Source organism: Rhea pennata, chromosome 3 (genome assembly GCF_028389875.1).
Source record: "Rhea pennata isolate bPtePen1 chromosome 3, bPtePen1.pri, whole genome shotgun sequence".
In the NCBI taxonomy this organism is placed as follows: Eukaryota; Metazoa; Chordata; class Aves; order Rheiformes; family Rheidae; genus Rhea; species Rhea pennata.
The window spans coordinates 71392748-71413899 of record NC_084665.1 but is presented as its reverse complement, the minus strand read 5'-3'; the positions used below and the strand labels follow the sequence as shown (position 1 = coordinate 71413899).

The 21152-nt window shown below is 38.0% G+C and overlaps 1 protein-coding gene across 1 annotated transcript in view; it reads left to right on the top strand.

The window, feature by feature from the left end:
* NKAIN2 (sodium/potassium transporting ATPase interacting 2) overlaps nt 1–21152 on the top strand; it is a 545944-nt gene that overhangs the window by 467869 nt on the left and 56923 nt on the right. The window lies entirely within an intron of this gene.

Genomic DNA, 21152 nt, shown 5'->3' with positions numbered 1-21152 from the left:
GGGTACATGACTCCCACTATATACATTTTTGTGCAGAGGATTCCAAAGCTTTGTTCAAAGATGGACCACACAAGCAAAAGAGGGGGGAAATTTGGTTTGCCAGGTGCAGAAGTTAATCTGGATAGCCTGTAACATAGAATGTGGCTCTCAGCTATTCCAGAGGTGAACAGGTTTAGCTACCTATTCCCTCTGTGTCAGTACATCTCTGTGACAGCTCCACATGTAAGCAGTTAGTAGCTGATTCACCTGAAAGCACTGCTGCCCCCCTTCACGGGAGCCAACCCAGACCTCTTCTGGGCTCACCAGGTGGGCAGCTTGTAGCAGAAGGAAATGACCCTGATCAAGTTGTTAGGGAGGCACGCACTGGATAGTTTAGCAAGATAAAAGCAGTCCTCACTCCAGATAGTACACAAGTGCAATTTTGACAAGCTACAACTGATGGAAAAGAGACAAAGTGCAAAGAAATCAGATTGACTAAACTAGTATGATCAAAACAGCTTTACAACTTTATCTATAACCAATTTTACTTAACTCAGACTTAATCTGAAAGGAGATATCCTTATTTTTCTGTCTTATTTTTCGTGTGTAATGAATGGTGAAAAAGAAACTCAAGGAATGCATAGTTCAGGCCAGATTCTGTTCTTATTCTGGGGAAACATAAGTACAGTGCAACAAAAATTTTTGTGTATCTATGCCACAACAGAGCTGCATTGCTTGATAAGACCATTCTTTGCAAGCCAGAGGAATGATTCAGAACAAAAAACCATCAGTAATCTGACAGCTGTAGCAAACTAAAGATATTTTTACATTTCTATTCCTGTCACTGTAAATGTGATTATCATAGGTAAAGAGGTATGCATTAAAAGTATAGGACAATTTTCCAAACTTAGTGCTTAATGGTTACATATACATCGTTTTCACTTTTCTGAATGGGGTTCTAATAGAAATGCTAGCATAAATCACAATCATAATAAATGTGGTGAGAAAAAGGAATTACCAAGTGCTGCTCAGTGATGTATAGCACAATGTTAGAAGAGCAGATATTGCTTGATTTTGAGCAAACTAGCTTTCAACAAGCCCAAGCCTTGGATTAGATTTATCTCCAGTTAGTAGAAAGAAATTAATCTTTCCCTTCAATTTTCTTCTATAGGCACTTCAGTGAATCTTGCACTTTAACTGTAAAACTATAAATTGCCACCTGCAAATTGGTTACTTGCTTTCTGTTTGTATTTCTGTATGTTCATGACAATGATCAAGCGAATGTTGATCTTGGCTTTTTCATGTAGTGTGTTTTTAAGGATGTTTCCTACTGCCTACAGATAAAATTTACAAAGAAATTCAACTTCACTGAGACCTACTTATATCAGTCTTTGAAAATGTTATACTGGGTGTATCTTATATAGCTTGTTAGTAAGCTCACGGAAGGTTAGACTCCATATAGATGTGACATTTTCTGTGAAATACTTAGTGGAAAGAATATGAAAGCTAAGCTAAAAGCTATAAAAGCTCCTTCATTGTATACTTTCTAAAAAGAAAGGCTCCAGGTGGGTTGTTGCATATTTCAAGGATTGCAGAAAGATAGTTTGCCAAGGAGGTAGAGAATACTCAGCATCTCCAAGAAACGTTAACTCCCCACCTTATCCAGGAATGTGCCCTAGGAGATAACAGCATCGGCTTCTGAACCATACAAATGTTGCTGCTAATATTGTGGAATTCAATACAGATTTTGGTTCTGTAAGAGTGCCATTTTGGAAAACAGTCATTTCTTCTCTTAAAAAGAGTACCAGTTAAGACAACTGGAATGTGAAATGATCCTAAAGGTCAGGAGAGTCCCTATTGTACAGGCTGGTGGTGTTTATTGTGTAACATCTACCTTTGAGACTAAAGAGAGCCAGACATAATGATGCACAGATGTTTTGCCAGATTCTGTTGAGGAAAAGATTTTATTCAGAATAAACAAACAACTTGGCCAAATTCCTAACATATATCAGGTCACATTGAAGAAATAATAGAAAATTTTGTGGAGAGAGGAGGGGAAAAAGGAAAGAGGGGGTGGGAGTACTCTACTATTATTGCTATTGCCTGTCAGCACATTTTTGATATCTCTTGATATTCCCTATACTTTGACCAGTTGAAGTTCATGATTCAGAAAATCTTCAAAATGGGGAAAAATTCTTTGAGAGCTACTGTGTGCAAGGAAATGTTCTGATAAAATGAGGATTATCCTGATTTGGTAGTTAGCACTTATGTATGCAAAGCAAGGCTGGAATAACCACAGCAATAAAGGGGGCTGCAACTGCTCCTTTGTCCCGCGACACAGAGCACACAGGGCTTTGATGGGTGCTGATGGGAGAACACAGCCCCTCTAGATCCTATGAGTAAACCAACCCTGGCATCAGAGATATGTAAAATAATCGTTCAGTGCGCTTTCCCATTTGTCTTGTAGCCATTTCCATTTCAGCACATTACTTCTTGCTCAGACATTGACTGATTTCGTTTTGTGTTTGTGGATCTCTATTTTGAAAAACTTCCAGTGATTTTTCAGTCAGTTACTATGATAGTTTCATGGGAGTTTTCCATGCTTGGCATGCTTCTCTGACATGGTCTGGTACCAAAATCTTAGTGCCACACACTGTGCTTGTCAGATTTTTTGTGCTCCATACTGATACCTCCTATTTGGTTCTATTTGGCAGCCTATTTCAGACTGAGCTGAGCCTCATTGCTATCATTTTATCTCTATGTTTCTTACCACTTTCTTCCATCAAGTTAAAAAGAGAGAGAGGAAGTTCAGAATGAAGAAGGGAAATGTGAGTGAGGGGAATCTATTTCATTCTGAAGTGCAGCTTTGCAGCCTGCAGTGCTGCAAAATAAACATATTTTTAGGTCACCACCTGCAGAATGCAGCTGTATTAAACCGAATAGAACTGCTAAGGTCATGATTTGTTCTGTTTTTTGTGAAACCCTGAGGTCTGGGAAAAGATGCAGGGAAGACATTTTTACCAAATGACTCCCTCCCTTCCTCCCCTCCCTTTCCCATTTCCCAGTGAATAGCACCATTGAATCTGCAAAGGTGAAATCTTAGCTTTGGATCTTGCCAAAACCAGTACTTTCTTCAACGCTGCGGTGGTAGTTGAGGAAAAACGTATAGCTTCAGCCACAAATAATTCAGTTATTTTGTTGCACAAAGCTAATCCTCACGGCAGTCCTCACATAGGCAAATTCTCCACTTTACTCATTCTCTCCCAGGCAAGCGTCATTTACAGAGCTATGATATCTAAGCACCTGGACCATCAATGTGTTGTGGGAGGGCCACAATTCTGCCTGTCCCTGACGCCTGCATACTCCCCAGATGAACTGTTCTGGTGATGAAGTGACTTGGATGCTCACATGCTCTATACATTAAAGTGTCCTTATGTGCTTAATGGTTATTGATTCTTGTTGCTTACATCAGAAAAGCTATTTCATTTTCTGAACTCTTGAGTTATCAAGGATGAATATCCTTAAATTACTGATCTCTGGAGATGATTGTTCCAGGTAGAGGATGAGGTCACTGGTACTAATGGACGTCTGATTTGCTACTGGTTTGAGAAATCTAAGTTGCATTCTGCATAGCTTTTATGAAGTGGATGCTGAATGAAAGTTCCCACCTACCCCAAAAGACAGGAGGAATAGCTGTTATTTCACCCTGAAGACAGTGCTCAGGGTATGGAGGATACAGTGAGGAGTATGTACTCCTAACCTTGGCATATAAAAAAGAGGGGGTTGGCTTTGTGTATAAATAGCATAGGGACCCCAGGGAACCCACATGGCCAGAAAAAGGTCACAAGCTCACAGATTCACACATACCCACACCCAGTCAGTGTCTCACTTTAGCTATGGATCCTATACAAAATTTTCTTCCTATGCAAATTTACTGAACTCTTGTTGTAGAACAGCAAAAGGAAGGTTTTGCAGTTAAGAGACTGAAATGTGGTTAAGATCATTGGGTTCTCCTTCCAGATCTACCACTATGTCCTTGAGAAAATCATTTTGCCTCTCTGTGCTTCTTCCTGAAGGGCAGCGAGAAAAGCAAGAATTCCACATTTTTCATGTTAAGTTTGTAAGAGATTATGCCATTTGCATAGACAGGGACTTCTTGAAAAGAAACACTAAATGTGGATGACACCTACTACAGTAAGGCCTTTATGTGATACAAGCAAATTATAATAATGATAATTGCATTTCATACAGAAATGGAGCTCTGATTCTCCACATCTTCCTTCTGCCTGTGTTTTACTCTTTGATTATGCATGACCTGCCCCGCTCCCACAAGGCTTTTCTTGCAAGAGTCGACAAATTAAAATCCATTTGTAGATCAAAACTCTGAAAATATGCAAATAAAAGATCAGCCATGGAGTTAATGTGACAGAATTGCATATCTATTTGCCAATGTAAGATTTAAAGTATTTATTATGCTTGTCTTTTACTTCTCACTTACACATTCGTGAGTCTATTGATTTTAGTGGAACTAAGTGCCTGAGTTATGGGAATAAGACTAATGTGAAGGCATCACCTTAGCCAATTTGGTTTTTAGTTATATAGCCCTCGAAAAGATGAACTGTGTAACATTATTCCAGTAAAACAAGTGAGTGGGGAAAAGGCATTTCTTGTGTACTATATTCACATTATTGATGGTAACTTACATACCAAATAAATAAAACCTTAAGTAAACTATTATGTGCAAGTATTGACCATCTTCATAGTGATCTTGTCCACTGAATTTTTATGTGCTGTACATTAGTCTTAATTCCTTTTGTTCCTTCCTGTATTAGTACTTTAATATATGCATCATGCAGTCATTAAAATTATTATTTTATGCTTTAAATAATTGTAATAGGTAATTATCCATCCATACTAGTTACAGTAAATGTATACTACTTGGGATTCTGCATAGTCTGCATCATGCATAATATCTTTCAAGCTGTGATGCTCTCAGGCTGATTTAAATCATCATGAAACATAACTGTATTATTAACATGTGATAATAAGACTGGATGGCTTCCTAGCTAGCTTCAAAATCTCTGCTTTGTTGCAGACTTACAGTGTGACCTTTGGCAGGGTGCTTAACTCCTGTACCATTTTCTGTCTGTACTGTACAAACAGTAGTTCTCACATATCTCAGAAAGGTGTTGCAAGGATAATTCCATCAAATGTTGCAAGGTAATCAAACAGTACAGTAAGGTACTGTAAATAAGTCCATGTATATATTTAAACACTTAGGACAGTAGACTAGTTGTACTGTATTAATGCTTCCTGCTTCTCTCAAGGATTAGTAATAATTAGAATAGAGTATTCTAGAAATTGTTAATGTTAACATACTATTCTCATGCCCTTGTGGAGAGATGGGAATACAGAGAAAGAGAGGAGTTTATCCTTAGCCATCTAGTCAGCATTTCTTTTCTGCTTTGTTTTGTGGTTCTTACTGCTTGAAAGTGGAAGTATGGCTAAACTCCTAATTAGTCTCTGAAATGTCCCATATTAGAAACAAGTAAAATAAGAAAACCACAAGTTTACAATGACTATAATTATCTATAGTCCTTTCAGTGCAGAATAACAAAGAAGTGAGAGTGCTGAGCAGAGCAGTGGGAGCAGGATGTTACTTCATAAAAATCTTCTTAACTGGACTGTCTTCTTGTGCTTTGGATCTCCATGCTATATGTATTTGACTCAAATATGCCACTAAGAGTGTATCACCTAAAAATCACCAGTGCACACGGTATGATCACAAAGCAAAGCAACACTTCCTGTCCCAAAGAACTTACAGCCTACCTACAAAACCAGCCAGCCGACTAACAGAGACAGAAAAATGGGGAAAGACAGGAAAATGGAGAGAGAATACAGGCTCGCAATTTCAGTGCGCTTCCTAATTAACTATTGTCAGTTTTTTTGTAGGCATGATAGAAAAGTCCTAAAATGGGTTGTGAACTAGAATAATGAGTTAAATTTGCACTATCCATGGGAAAAAATCTCTTAAAAGGCAGCACAAGAGGAAAGCGTGAAGGTTTGAAATCTATCAGGGAGCTGAGAACTGGCTTGTGGCTCATCAGTGATGCACTCTCTCACACTGACAGTGAATGAGAGGGGACAGATTAGGGAGGGATAAGCTACAAAAGACCTGGCAAAATAAAGCAATAGTTGAATTTGAATAGAGGGGAAAAAAAGTAAAGAGGAGAAATAGAGGGATAAACCAACTCAGGAAAACAGTCTTTGTGGTAGCATTCCTGATGCGCTCAGCCTAGCCTAGGGTGCTGGTTAGGAGCTAGGGAGAACGTGGAACATGGAGAGCAGGACACTCCTATGAAGCTGCAACTCATTGAGTGAGAGAGTAGGAGGGAGTCCAGGGGACAAGCAGACAGGAGAGGTTAAAGGAATGAAGGACTTGTAAAATTTCTATTTGGAGCAGAACAGAAGAGTGAAAGTGCATCCATAGACTGGGAGAGGAAAAATACTTTCCTTTTTTCTCTCTTTCTCTTTTCTTTCTCTTTTCTTTCTCTTTTCTTTCTCTTCTCTTTCTCTTCTCTTTCTCTTCTCTTTTCTTTCTCTTTTTTTTTTTGAAGACACTGAGCAGAGCAAGAGACTAGTAGTTCCTTCTAACCCTAACAAATGGCAGAGCAGGACTAAAAGCAGCAAACAGTGAGCATAAAGTGTGTGGGTGTATCAAAAGGACAGACTGTATGATGGGAGGAGGAATAAAAGAGTGAAGGCGGGGGATAAGAGGCAACCTGTCACAGGAATGGAGGAAAAATAAAACCTGCCTAGCAAATGGTGCCATGGAGAATGAAGCAAAGACCAGGACAGTGTCCCCATGGGTCCTAAAATACTACTGAACAGAATCAAACAGACCTTAAATTTGCATTAAATTCTTCAGATCAAAATGTTGAGGAAGTAAACAAGTAGGTCCTTTTCTCGTAGCTACAAAAACTTAGGGCCAGGCACAACCTAAGAACTTGCCTTGTGTTAAAGGTTTTTACTGAGTTCAGATAGATGATTCGGAATCCTTAGGAAGTTTCACTGCCTGATTTAGGCTTTGGTCTTGTTAATAATCCAGCATATCCCATTCTCATGCTCAAAATATGTATAATTGGATATGCTTAAAAAAAGCAAAATAAGATAAACATCAGATCTGCTTGCTGCTAAAGTAAAAAGGCAAAGCTCTTGAAAAACTTCTGGTCTCTGACTAGAGCAGTAGACCAACATCAGATTCTTATTTTTCAGTTTTCAATTCCTTTTTGCTGATCACATGTGGCATACAGCAGGTCTATTCATAGTAATATGTAAGTTTGATGCCATTTTCCTTTCTAGCCAACACAGAGCTCTTCAGTTCTGCACATAAGTAGGTCTTGCACATAAAAGCCCTCAGATTTACCGATGTCAGTTTTGTTTTCCTGCCTCCTTTCTGACAGCAGACTCCATCTCTTCAACACACACATACGCCCGTGCTCATACCTTGCATATCGGCTGCCTCCTGTTGTGCTTGCAAAGTGGAGAGAATACTTATATGTGAAAAAGGAGACAAGAGCTCACATAATCAACTTATGACTCTTTGAACCTAATGGGGAAAAATAACGTTATTTAATTAAGGTGGAGTTCCTTTCTAGGGCAACACAGTGATTGAAAGAAAATTGATTCTAAATGACATAGATCGGTACTTTAGACAGACTAGTTTTTCACAACAGGACTGGGCAGAATGAGCACAATGAGAAGAGGGTATGAATCATTGTAAAGTGTTAATTTAATAACATTGACGTGTCATGTTAGTGGAGGAGCAACATCAGGTTCAGGCTTCTTTGACATTGCCTCAGAGCACAGCGTGTTGCTGTTTCTCTGTTTAACAATAATGTTAGAGCATATGTCATTAGTGTTTTGAAGGATTACTGTAGAAGAGATTTCTTTATGCCTACATATGTTATCTGTTGTTGCTTCTATCAAATTCTACCTGCTTTTCTTCACCAATCCTTGCAGAAAACTGAATTCCACACATCAAAGCATAAACTGTTTTTTAATGAGCAGGGAGCTTTGTAAGTAGAATTGCACTCATTCATTTACCTAAAAGCTTCCCTTCTTAATGAACTGGGCTCATATAAAGCTAAGTCATATGGTAATTGTGTGAAAACAAGTTTGCTCCAACTCAGTGGAGAGCAGTCAGCTTTAGAGTTACCTGATCAGTGCATGCAGGATTTTCTCTAAGAAAGAGGTTTATTTCCCTGACTAAACAAGAAGCAACAGCACCAGCATGAGCTGAGACTGGAAGAAGCAGTTCTGCCTCTCACAGATTCTCTTCCTGCACTAGCCAAGGAGTGATTTCTTTGGGGGATCAGAACTGCAATATCTAAGAGTTGAACATTAAACTCATTACTTTGAGACCTGAGGGAAGTTTCCTAACAGTTTGGCTTGACTATCTCATATGTATTCCTTCATATAGAGAACTCTGAATCTGCTGTCGGAGTGACCAGTCTGTCTTACCCTATAGAGCAGATAGTTACACAGCACAGCAGCGAGATTATGGTTCCCCAGGTTCAGGACCTCATGGCTGTCCTGGGGCTATATGATGGTGGAGATGCTGGGCTACTAGGTGAAGCTGGCTTGCTGGCTTACTTCCTCCCACAGCTGAGATTTAAATTATTCTTCAGTTGCTATAATAGCTCAGCCCTGCCTCTGTGTGCATGACACTGTCCTAGCATCAGAGCTACTTGTGTACTTCCAGCTATATGCCTCTCAAAGCGATAGATTGGTGTCTTTTTACTTAGGATTTGGTAAGCATCTCAGGTTTTTCACATTTTTGAAGAGATTCGGGATGAAGAACCTAGTCCATTCCATTTTCTTTCTTTGGATATTCTCTACAAGTGAATTGACATGGTAGAGAAACCAAGTACTCTAATTACAACTGCTTTAGACATATATATATATATAGAATAAGAACAGTAAGAAAAAGCACAAGCATCTGATAATCTCAGGTATTCGATTACGATGTATAGTTAAACAGAAAGGAATCCCTCTTCATAGCAAGAGCTCAGTTCACCAACCTCTTCCCTGAGATGATTCAGGCAGTAAAGTAAATATACAAATGCTGCTGCTTAAACTATAGAAATATGCACAATACAGGTATATCACAGTGTCTTTGGGATCAATATTCTTGCTGAGATTAAGTACTGCCTTGTGCTGCCATGCACAAATATTACAGCTGTCATTTTGCCATTTTGCTTCACACCCCATGAGAACCCCCAGAGCTGAAAGCAAGACACCTCATTTCATGAGCTAAAGTACCCTTTCCTGAATTTAAGAGAGGGATTGATAAACCACACCACCAACTTTCACACTTGGTTGTGGAGAATAAGGTATTTTTCTAAAAATACAGAAAAGGCCAGCATTACGGCATATTTCCAGAGGAAGCTTTCAAATTTGTGTTGAAATTTGTACAGTATACTTTATGTTCCACTTTTGTGTGCTGATAGCACAGCTTCCTGTGCAAAAGATGAACTGAGCTCATAAAAGTATAGCATTATCTATAAAAATGTAGAATTATATATTATATAGCTTTAGTCATGGTAATTGTAGTCACAAACCCACAGTTTAGAAAATCTAGTCTGTTAAATTCACCAGAGAAAAAATTGTAAGCTGTACAGCTCACAGCAACTGCAGCTGAATCTATATGGAAAGTGCTGGTAGATTAATGGTAAATTCCTAAAATTCTTTAAAAAGTCAATTGCTTTTGATGGGGCTAACTACTCCTCAAAAAAATTTTAAAAGAAAGAACTAACTATGCCTAGGAAAAATGGAAATCTAAGAAGCATTTAAATTTCCCTTATTGTGTGCGAATAGAAATCATAATATTGTGTTATGAATTCTGTAATATTTTTCCCCATTTTATAGCATGGACAGTGCAAAAAGCCTTTTACCTTCTAGAACAAAGTACCTAAGTTTTTATGGCAAGTGTGTATTTTAGGACCTTGGACTAAATATCTGAGGCAGGCCAAGAAACTGGTCCTATTATTTTTGTTGTTTGAGGTTCTTCATACAGTCTAAGTGATGGATCCATCTGGGAACTTTCTGAAGAAATAGGATTCTCTTGGAAACTACATCAGCACTGAAATCTTTTATCTTAATGTATCAATGTCAATGAAAATCTTTTAAAGTGTAGGGAAGTGATAATCAAAATGGTACCTTGTTTCCTGCTAGTTTTCCTGGCTGGTTGCTTTGATTCTGGACTCTAGACTACACCTGTACTTGGCCAGGACACAAGCCCAAGAACCGCCACATTCTTTACCTTTCACCACAGCCCCTGTCATGCATTGGGCCCGGACTCACTACCACTGTGCCAGACCATGTCTGGACATGGTTATACAGTAGCACAAGCCAGGGACCATCCCTGACAGAAAGCTTGGATATAATCACCTTGTTCCTGGGGATAAAAAGAGCTTAGTTGTGTGAATACAGGCTGCATCCTACCAGTTAACCTTTAGACCAGGAGACAGTCTCTGAATTACTTCATTTGCCAGTATATCTCTCTATACACTGCCACACATCCACAAAGCCATGATAACGACATCCTGAGAATTTGGGTTCACTAAAGCCACAGCAATATCAGAGCTAACCCAATCTCTAGCTTTCAAGATGTGGCCACACAGCATGGAGTCCAGGAAAGGAACGTGAGCTGTAACCTAGTAACCTGAGGGGAAAAAAATCTGTTATTTATAGGATAAAACATTTTCTAATGTTTATGTAGCTTGCAAAACAACCTATGTAATACAGAGTATAATCCTCTGTTTATAGACATGACCTAAGGAATCTTAGCTCTCTGCTTTCTACAATGTGGCAATTCTAAGGAGAGAGGAGTCTGAGATCATTTTTTGGCATGTATGTGCTGGAGCTTCCACCTGAAGCCAAGATTTCAAATGACAGGTAATATTCATTAGTGACAAATATCATTGTTCCATCCAAATGAAGAAAAAGACTCTCTCTTAAAAGTAGAGGTAACCTGTTCTTCTTGTGTATTCTGAGTAGACACCAGAAAATTCTTCCCACTTTTTCAGCAGATGATATCTTCAGTCCTGACTGGACAATCAAACAGCATATTTATGCTCTGATGATATTTTGGGGGGCCTTGTAAGATGCACTCTTTAGCAGCACCACTCATTTAAACTTCAGAACTATTTAGATACCAGTCTTTCAGTACCCAACTGCCGGAAACTGATTGGTATAAAGCAATTCATGTTCCCGAAATCAACTGAGCAGAATTTTTTTCCAGAAGGCGAGATTCTTTTAACTCTACCCTTAAGCTCTACTAACTTAGTTTCCATTCTGTTCTGAACATAGAAAATGAAATAGTTATCTTCTAATGTTTTATACAAATACAAATTAATAATGTAGAAGTGAGACCTTTCCTCTGCTTTATTTTATTTTTGTTGTGTCCAGGCTTTTCTTGAAACTGGAACATATCACTCATGTGCTATGAAATAGAGGGAAAAAAGGCACTTGTAAATTCTTATGGGCATTTGGCTGGTGATAATGGTTGTTGCTATAGATGAGAATTAAATATTGACATGACAGAATATATTTTTTTTTAAATGTAGAGCATGATTAAGTAGTAACATCTGGAATCTACCCCAGAGGTTTGAGTCAATAAAATATTAATAGCTGCCATTTCCAAGAAGGGCAGCATAACAAAAGCACAACAGAGGAACACCCGACTTCTCTGCACTTATTGTTCTTCCTAACTAACTAATCATTTCCCCTTCCATATACGCTTCTCCTAAAGATCAGGGAAAAATAAAACAGAGCCCAAGACACAATTCTCTGTCTCTGATTTAGGTTCAAGCAGCCCCATTTTCTAGGAAGGCTTACTCAGTTCGGAAGTGGCACATGGCAGGTGGTAGCGAGAATGGGCCAGATCTGGGCCTCTGCACGCGGAGCTCCCACCGACGCTGGCCGAAGTGCAGCCAGAATGCATGCTACTGATTTGTAATGGAAACCGTACACAGAAATCAGAATTTGTCAGACGGTCTCATCTTAAGCATTCACTATTTCGTCAAGAGATTCAGGCTTTTGTTAATAACTCTATATACAGTCACAGTGAGCACAGAAAGCGTGTGCTACAGAAGGACTGTCAAGTCTTGTTTCAGTCTTGTTCTTCCCATTCCTCACATTCAGTGAGTTGGTATTAATAGTCACTTACACATAAGAAGAAATAATGAGGTTTAATGAATCTCCAAAGATCAGCTACTTCACAAAAGCAAATGCTACACTTTTATCAGTTAAAGGCCTCCAAGTCCAACATCAGCAGCAGGGGAAATTTTCATTTTAAAGCAAATTGCACCCAGTTTCAGTAAATTATCATAGACTGATTACTCGACTTTTATCCAGTCAATGTTATGCTTCCCAAGTGAATTTGGTTTATTGTCAGTGTGTCTGCTTCAAAACATGTCTTCCCTAGAAAGCATTCCTTCATTCAGCTTCTGCTGCTGGAAGCAGGCAACAGCTTGAAGCTAGCAGCTGCTCTTGAACAAAGCAGGTAGAGATGCAGAAAGGCTGCTGAATCCATAACAATAAGCACATCATGACATAATTACAGTAAATCTCTGGAGTGGTCTGTACACACTGAATGCCATATGTTTTGGGTAGGGAAAGTGTGCATTAGTGAAACCATAGTATAATATAAGCATTTTGCATAGTAGTCCTGTTAGCATGAAATTGATTTTTTATCCAGGAAATTAGCACTGACAGAACAGAGGATGGTCAGCTAGTTAGACTGGATGATATAATTAATATCCTGAAGGGCATTAGCAGGTGATAGAAGGGTTTGGTGGATTTTCCAGTTGTAACTGTGCATAATCTAATAGCTGGTGCATCCATTTAACCTGTCTTTGATGTAGTCTTCTTTCACCACTGCCTGTAATAGCTATTCTGTTTTCTGAATGTCTTCATTTGACTTTGAACAGGTGAATAGGATTTACTGCTTCTGCAGCCTGCTTATACAAAACAGATTGTCAATATGGACAATGCTTCGTGGTCTGTCAAGGAATAATAGACTGTTCTCTCCATCCTTGCTTTTAGGAAGTGATTTAGTTTCCTGAAGATTTAGATACAAACAGGAGAAGAGAGGGGGCTATTTTTCTGTACAAGTCTTGTGTGAGCTGGCACTGCTAAATAGTCGCTTGGCATTTGCTGTATCAGCTGGTGGTTCCTGCCTCATTTTCAGATGACAGCCTCCTGATTCTCCTTTAGAGATGCCTGCAGAAATTTTTGCTGTGGCTGGATACCAACTGTACAAAATAGATAACCCAGATACACTTCAAAGATTGCACTGGACTCTTGCAAACATTTTCTGTTACAATCTGCATGAAGTGATTCGGTCTTCAAAAGCATTAATCTCCTAAATCAATGTTTTGTACACTGTCTGAACCAGCATTTTAGGTTTCTGTGGCTTTGTGTTTTGTAAAGACATTTCTTAAATCATTGTGTGTCACAAGAAAAGGATTCTTTTCCCTGGCTGTTAGCTCTTTCTTGCTATGGTTATTGCTTCCTGCTGCAATGATCAGAATATAACGATGCAGCAAATTTCACAGGAATGTAAACTACATGAACTAAACATACTATCATTTTATAAAGTATTAGATTCTTTCCAGATGCCGTCTGCTCATTTACACCTTTATGATTTGTGAAGCTCTGGCTGACTGAAAGAGCTCAGTGTCATTAAAAATTATGATAATGGTTATATGTAAAACATAGGTAAGCAATATGCACTGCTTTGTCAGTCTCTTTTAGATCTTCTTGGAAATAGTACTGCTGCCAGGAAGTTCATAGTGTTTATGCGAACCTAAGGGTTACCCTAAAGAATCTGCATTTAATTTGACCATTTTTAAATATCAGGGATGAACAAAGTTTCACAGCAGTGCATTGCATTCTCTATTCTGAAGTGCTTCTTTTAAGTAACTGTTCAGCTTCTTTAAACTTGGTGATTCATTTTAATTAAAACAACCTAGAATGACATGAGTAAGTAAAAGGAATGAGTTTTTTTGTTTCTTCACTGTGTAATTGTCCATAGTCTAAAAAAGTCAGTAGATTTGTTTATAAAGCCATTTGAAGGTATTACCCTTTTGTGCACTTACTGAGAGTCACCTTGGGTGGTAAAAGATGTGATCTCAAGTTGGAGACTCAGAAGAATTAAAGTACTTCCAGATTAACCCATCTATTTTTAGGCAAGGGACAGCCACATTTGACTCAGTTGTCATCTGCAGACCTGTGAATAATGCCTTATATTTGAGCATGGCTGAATTTGGGAAGTTTGATCTGAGATAGCCTCTGAACATTTTCTGAGCTTTGTCAAAAGCCTGACCTTCAATTCTAACACACTTAAGAGCTCTATTTATTCACAACCTCTTAGAGAGCACCTGCTCAGAGCAGGTAGCTCTGAGCAAGTCTCAGAGAGAATTTTGAAGAGGATATGAAATGTGATTGGACAATTAACTATCTCACAGAGTGACTCAATGGCATTTTTAATTTAGATTATGCAGTTGTATAGCTCATTCAGAAGCTTTTTGATTCTTCCCTTAGCATCAAATCTTTAAGCAATTTATTGAAATCAAAAAGTAGCACTTTGCTGAACACTACTGGAAGATTTTTTTTGTTTCTCAAATAGTTTGTCAACAACTAAATTATAAGTGGTTTTTGGAGCTTCTAAAAATGTGATAATATCTGTAACAGTTGCAATCCACGACCCTTCAGCATCTAATACATACTGACTCAATGTTTTGCTTCTTCGAAACTGGATCAAAACCTGAAGTCTTGTAGGTTGAGTTCTAACACCAGACTTGTGCACAAGAGTTCAGGGTTGAAACTATCACCAAGCTTGAAAAGCTAATTCTTCTCTTTTTTTTTAATACTTTAGGAATGTGCCCAAGAACCTACCACTGTTTTCCGTTAACTATAATTGTCTTCAGAAAAATCTTTTTCAGATAATTTTCAAAATGGATTTTAAGTTTTTGTATGATTATGTCTGAGGAGCTTTTGATTTTTCTTTTTTATACCAACCCTGGAATCTAGTATTCTCTACACAGAATAGTTATCAAATCAAGAACTTCCTTGGTAAAATTTATGCAGAAATTCATTACAAATTCACAATGAATGAAATTAATATGAAACTCATATTGAAACTTCATTATCAGATTCATAATATGAGTGACAAGCTTCACATTAAATAGCAAAGAACTGATGAGAGCCTACTGCTGTCAGCTGGAAATAGTTTGAATGTTTGAATAGTAAAATCATTCAACTTTCCCCTGTATGGATAGCCAATCAAAATTTGAAAACATCACCTGAGTTTAGTTAGCATTTTGTTATTTAAAATGAAAAGATATTGCTAGTGTTGTTTGTTGTAGTTGCTATTATTTGATTGTTGATACTGTTGTAAATTGATTTTATCAGATATAATTACATGTTCTCAGTTTGACCACTTAGAATATCAAACATCATCCAGGGTGAAATTAGAAACTAACTATCTAAATATCATATAATTGCAGATTGCCTTTGTAGAACTACCATCACATACTAGAAATTTTTGTTTGTTTACCATAGTTTCAGTTATGGGATCCAATATCTGTTGCATACTACCAAGCTTTAGGCATTTCAACAGAACACAGTACATTTGTTAGCTCTTCTTCTTTCATTTTACATAAATAACAATTGTCAAAATTGCAGTATGTGGACATAAATTTGGGTGTTATTCAGCCAACCGCCACATGCAAAGGAACTTTGGCTATACTTCATGCAATATGTGGCCTTTGCTTGTTGTCCCTGCTGACAAATAACCACACTAAAGATACAGAGAGAAGCAAACTGCCATGGAAGAGTATACAGCAATTTGGAACATTCGTGTGGTTGGATCTCTTCAACTCCAGCTCCATAATAATACACCTGTGACCAAAGCAGGTGATTGGAAGTGGAGCGGATACATACAGACAGATGGATTAAGACAGCCATAATTGTACTTTCACTTGATTATAATATTAACTGGCTCCAGGTGACGGCTATTTTTCATAATGTCACTCATCTCAACAAGTCCCAGCAGGCCTGGAAGCTGAGGAGAGATGCATCCTGCTTTTCACATAAACCTGTTTCCATTGTGAGCATGAAAGAGAGTTCTTCTGTCAAAAAGCAATTAGCTTCTGTAGTCTAGGGTGCCATTTAGAATATCCAGACTCATGTGTTTCATCATAAAATTGACCTTTTTAATTTTTTATGTTTAAGATTCCCCACTAAAAGAGTAAGCATTAAAAAAATGCAACCCTGGAGAATATACCAAAGGCATATGTAGAATTTATTAAAGGATGTCTGCCCCTGAAGTGCTGCAGATAGCAACTCTATCTGAATATAATAAATATGAAGTACGCTGTACCATGTGCTTAATTTTTAAATAATTGGTGTCATTAGGTAATATAATGATACTGATTACATAAAAAGCATAAGAAAGGATTATGTATTATATTTACAGACTCACATTTTTCCTCTAGGAATTACTTTCCCATACAAATGGGATCTGCTTGTTGGTATCTTTGAATAACTGTCTACTAATTATCCTCATGTTTAGGAGTTTGTTTTGTTTTTAACAACATTGCCTATCTTGGATGTATAATTTCTGATAAAATTTTGCAGCATTTTGATGTAAGAGAGACTTTCAGAAGACATTATTTAGCTTCAGGATAGAAAAAAAAATACTTTTCCATCCTGGACAACTTGAGTAAAAATATTGGCAACAATACTGACATCTTCCGCTCATCTCTGGGGATTATTACACTTCCATGGAGACTGGAGAGTTTCAACGGTACAAGATTACTGAAGGTTTAGTACTTTAAAAACTTTAAAAGATTAAAAGATGTTTAGCATTAGGGATTGTGGACAGAAGCTGTCACAGTTTTAGATTAGTCCTTCAGTACTGATGTTCTAAAATTTAGTGATAGTTTCTTTCAGGGAACTCTGAAGGCTCGCATCTCTGCTCCATAGACAGAAGGAGGACACAACAACACCTTTAGCTCCACTAGGAGGTGGTTTGAGATCAACAATGACTCTTGGTGTTGGTATCTACTTCTGGTTATAATCTAGTGTTCAGTATACTTACGGAATAACTCTTTGTTATAGCAGGGCACATTTGTAGACACATTGCAGAGAAGCGTAGACTTAAAAGAAAGCTGGATTTGTAAGAAGAAGACAGAATTTGTCACAATAAAACAGAGAACTGAAGAACATTTACTGGATCCATGACTGGGTTCCATTATGTAATACGACATAGTATGACAGCCGGTGCTGTCTGGATGCTAAATTGTAGAAATGCAGCAAAGACTTTTTTTTGTAGAAATACTAGCACATCAGAATAACCCAGTGGCCCATCAACAGCAAAATCCTTTCTCTAACACTGCCAATAAACAATGTTTCAGAAGAAGCCATAAAGTAACCCAGCTCGCACAGTGAAATAATTGGGTAATACTATCCTGTGATCTGAGTGGTGTTGCATAAGAAATAGTTTATGCTTGACAATTGGCAGTTCTTGCTTCAGCTCACTTGATGTAATTACAGACGTTGCCCTTATTTGTGCAAGAAAATTGCTACTGCTTTAAATAGGTAACAAATAGCTTAATTTTATGCTTTACATATTGCAAAATAGCAAATTTTATGTTAGCTAAAAGGAAAATTCCCCTCTGTTCTAAACCATCTGATGCACTCAACATCACCTCCATTTCACCTCTGAGCCTTTTCCATGCAGCACACTAGGTTGATTTTCTTTTCTCCTTTGTTCACTATGGATACTCTAGTTCACTGAGTTGTATGGCTTCCCTCTCTTTTTACCATCTCCCAAGAGCCCAGTTCTCCATCACTAAAACTGGATTACACACTACACCTTTATTTCTATAGCCTTTCTCTTGTCTACCTCACTCCTCTTCCCAAATGGTGCTATTTTCCTCGCTCCCTCTTTTCTGATGCATGCTGAATCATCCTGAAGCCCCCTGGTTTGCTTTAAAGCTTTTCATACGCTTGAATGTGTGAAAATGACTCTTCCTATGATTACTTTATTTTTTTTCCAAACAGATGGTCTCTTCTCTTCCTAGTCCTGTGCCTTACAGTTATTTTCCCAGCTCCTACTCAATAAAGCACCTTTTCTCTGTTCCAAAATCTTTCTTGATAATCTCTATTGTCTTGTTCTCATGATAGATATTCCCTCTCCTCAGCTTTTGTCCCATTTTGTCTCTGTTATGTATGTTTGTCCTGCCTTATTTAAACAGTAAGTCTGTTGGGGTAGAGGATGTCACTTTATCTATGTTTATAAAACAGTGTAAAATTATCATCCTATATAAAGCCACAGCAAGGGCACAGTTACTTGACTGATAAATCAATTTGAAGGGATACTTCCAATGATTAATGATACTGCCACATCAAATAGGACACCTGCTAATTGTTTTCTAGGTACTGACAAATTTAACAGTTGTTAATTATACCAGCCATAGCCTGCCTCATGCTCAAAGGTTTACTATCATTGTAATGGCAAGGAATGTCTAAAAGTTTCTTTACTATCCTTTCTTTCCCTCCACAATAACTGCCATAATAAGAAATTGTATGTTCTGCCATAATAAGAAATTGTATGTTCTGAATTTTACTTGTTAATGAGCTATTTAAGCTTAAACTCCCACAAGGCATACTGTGAACAGAAGGAGACCAGGCAAACATGGAGAACTGAGGCAGCCAGCAGAAGAAAGCCCTGTACTTAGAAAACTAATTTTCTTCTAAGTATGGTAGATTGCAGCTCCCTGAAGCAGAGTTCTTGCTTTCAGAAAACCAATTTCTGGCAGATTGCAGAGGTTATTCCCCTTTGGTTTTCCGGCAGCAGACAGGAGATGGGAATGGAGGGCCTTGTCTCAGGAGGCTGGCAGCTTCACAAAAAAACAGATGGGACCTGACAGGCTATTTCCAGGAGATGGAGTCTCTGAAGCAGGAAGCAGGGATGCCTGAATGGCTATGGGAAAAGCTCCTGCTTTTAAACTGGGTGAATCCTGTGACAGGAGGCAGCATCCTTTCACGTGCTACCAACTGTCCTGCTTGTTATTTGACAGTCTGATCAGTCAAAGATTGTCTTATGAGTTGTGAAATATTTGGCTAGAATAATGTTTAACCTGTGCAACACAAACTGTCTCTACTTATTTTTGACAAGAACTATTTATATTTGTTTCACTTTGTTAATTTGTGCACCTCTCTTAATCTCCAGCCACCATCATATAAAAGACCTGTCTCCCAGCTCATATCATGCCTCCTTGCCAACACTTATGTTTCAGCTACAGCGAACTGGAAGCATCCGATTTTCTCCTATTTCTTAAAAGTCTCTTAAAACTAAAAAAAGAAAAGATGTTCTGAAAATACCTGATGTTTAAGTAGTTATAGGTCTGTTTATGACAACCTCTGAAATTCCAATCTCTCATCTTGAAAATGTAATTGAGTGTTTGCAGAAGCTGCACAGTGTCTGTTGGAAAAGAGCCATCCCTAAGGAGCTAGCTGTGTGCTTCTCAGGCTTGCAAGCAGGTACTCCTCTTCACCAGCTGCAGAAAAGCAAGCTGGTTTTCAAACAATTGGTGAGAATAATGTTCTGCTGAAACAAAGAAGGCAGGATAAAAAGGGGAGATATGCAGGCTCTGATCTAGTCTACCAAAGGTGCTAAACTGTAGTTGTTGGAGAAAGATAGATGTGTAGATCTCTCCAGAGTGCTGTTCAGCCCTTACATGCTCATTCTACTTACATACAGAGTTGTACAAGAAATACAAACATAGGTTTGGGCTATTGTTTGTGCACAAGATGATGTATATGATCTCTTGCTTTGTGCAAGAAAGGACATGAAAATGGAGATTGAGAAGACATTTTATATACAAGAAGAGGGTGAAAATCCACATCAGAACTGGTGCTGATTTCGAACTATTTTCTTGGAGCAGTTGCTTCCCACCCCAGGGTCCCCTTTCAAAACAGAGAGGACACAAAAATCCTCATCAGCACAGGAAATGAGCCTGAACAGTAATTCTATAGCATTAGGTCATCTTCTGAATTCCCAGCCTAAGGTTGCACCAAGATCTGATGTACAGTGATCAGAGATGACATTGTAGGTGCCTCTTGGAGCTCATCTGTGGGTGCAGGACTGGCAGTTTGAGCTCAAGGCTTTCATTTACATCCAGGGGATCCTTAGAAATCAATTTCATTACTGCATCTTGCACAGAAATTCCTGGGGGTCCCTTCCTTACGTTGGTCTTTGACCCAGGCTAAAGAATAGGGACTCATGAGGGACTCACCAAGGGATCTGATCTATCATCTTTGCTCCTGCCTCTTCCATTAATTTACTAGCATCGGGGCTGAGTCATCTAACTTTTCATTGCCCAAGCTTACCAGGTTTAAGGAACATCATTATATCTTTCATGGACATTCAGAATTCTTTTTAAAGAGCTTTCTGTCTTCCAGAAAAGACACTGCACCCTAACTGCACCTAATGTGTTGCAGAAACACATTTCTAATATCTCATGCCATCATAAATATATATTTAAATGAATTTGAAGTATGTAGGAAATTAAACGGTGTAATATAAATGTTACGTAAAGTTAGATTTTTGATGCACACCAACGTATTTGTAGCTGTGCACCCATTCACATAACAAAGATATGCATGCGTTCATTGAGTTTTAATTAATAGAGTCTTTGCCAATTCCTCTTTAGACCTTTATTATCCATTTCTTTTAATGCACCTCATTCATCACTTTTAAAAATTAGACCAATTTAGTAACATAATTTGAATCCATAATTGAATTTGCTAGCTACTCTCAGACTTTACAAGTTAATCAAATGGCATAGTCTTAAATATATTTTCAGTGCTTGGGAAAAACTATGTTAGTGACCAATCATCCCATTTAAAATAGGAAACTCTTATATCTTATTCTCAGCCAGGTTCCATACTGATTAAACTTTCTCTCCTCACAAATAATAGACTAGAGACGTTTTTTGTTCCCCAATAAAAATTAATAACATAAGGCTATGTGGAAGGATGAATAAAGTATAATTCTAGTTAAAAATGGGAAATGACAAATAAATGAAAAATGCTAA